This window comes from Schistocerca serialis, chromosome 3 (assembly GCF_023864345.2).
Source record: "Schistocerca serialis cubense isolate TAMUIC-IGC-003099 chromosome 3, iqSchSeri2.2, whole genome shotgun sequence".
In the NCBI taxonomy this organism is placed as follows: domain Eukaryota; kingdom Metazoa; phylum Arthropoda; class Insecta; order Orthoptera; family Acrididae; genus Schistocerca; species Schistocerca serialis.
The window spans coordinates 949,706,102-949,707,803 of NC_064640.1; positions in this window are offsets into that span (position 1 = coordinate 949,706,102).

Genomic DNA, 1,702 nt, shown 5'->3' on the forward strand with positions numbered 1-1,702 from the left:
AGCACCATGACATGGTGATGTTTCCTGCACATAAGCAGGATTGTTCCGTGTTCCACATTCTCTCGAGATGAGGGAACGACGATTGTTCGACTGAAAACAAAATGTTGATTCCAGAATGAGATTTTCACTCTACAGCTGAGTGTGCGCTGATATGAAACTTCCTGGCAGATTAAAACTGTGTGCCGGACCGAGACTCGAACTCGGGACCTTTGCCTTTCGCGGAGAAGTGCCCTACCGACTGAGCTACCCAAGCACGACTCACGGCCCGTACTCACAAATTTACTTCTGCCAGTACCTCGTCTCCTACCTTCCCGCGAAAGGCAAAGGTCCCGATTTCGAGTCTCGGTCCGGCACACAGTTTTAATCTGCCAGGAAGTTTCAAAATCTTGAGTCATCTGTGAACAGTACTCGGCGCCATTCGTTACGACTCCAATCCTGATTTTCCTCCACCCAGTTTCTGCGGTCTAAACGGTATCGGGGTTTTACTGGGACACACACCATAGACCTACGTGCGAAGAGGCCACATTCCCGAAGGCGATTTCGGACTGTTTGCGTTGATATTGCGCGTCCTGTTGCTGCCTGGAGGGTGCGTTGCAGGTGAGTTGCATTCAGCCTCCTGCTTCGACGGGCTGTTAACCGCAGATAACGGTCATCTCTTGCTGACGTTACCCGTGGACGATCTTGGCCTAACTTTCTTTCAACGGTTTCCATTGTCTGAAATCGCGTCCAGGTCCCTCAAATTACACTTTGGGACACTCCAATACCTGCAGCCACCTCCCTCTGTGTCTGTCCCGCTTACAATCATCCTACAGCTGTCCACACCATGGCTTTGGGTAAGTCACGTTGTTGTTGCCTTGCACTGCCTGCTGACTGTTGTTGTTGTTGTGGTCTTGAGTCCTGAGACTGGTTTGATGCAGCTCTCCATGCTACTGTATCCTGTGCAAGCTTCTTCATCTCCCAGTACCTGCTGCAACCTACATCCTTCTGAATCTGCTTAGTGTATTCATCTCTTGTTCTCCCCCTACGATTTTTACCCTCCACACTGCCCTCCAATACTGCTGACTACATTATCTGAATCCAACTGCTTGTTTGATTCGTTTGGTAGAGTAAACACAAGTGAACACCAACCCCTCTGCAGCAACTTTCCGTTATTACCACTAACTCGGTGCCGTAATGTTGTTGCCTTCACTCCATAGAACCGACAGAAAGACGTCGGACCATTTTAGCTAATTCTGCCGATGACAATACTTCAGAATCTAGATATCTCAACTGATCCCCTAATTGTTTTGACCAGTGTATTTTCATGAGGAATATACTTTTTGAAAGTTTTATTCTCTAAAAAGGAAGTTACCACATATTTTAATAAAATAAAATTTTTAAATGATTTTCTCGAAAATATCTATGTTCTGCCTAAGTTGCTCTATTTGTTTCAGGCTATACCAACTCACCATCTAAGTGTACGCCAACTAACTGTTCACTTACGGTTAGCTGGTATAGTTGAGAGCTTTTAAGAAAAGAGATTTTGGGGTGACCTAAACACATACTGCATTTAATTAATGGGTACTCCATGAGTTTGCAGTCAAGAAGTTAAGCTATCCATTGCATTCACCAAAATCTCTCCAAGTATTGCACAAAAATGCAGAAAAATCAAAAACCAAAATCCAAGCCAACAAGCCCCATTCTCCCCTGGCTATAAATTCAC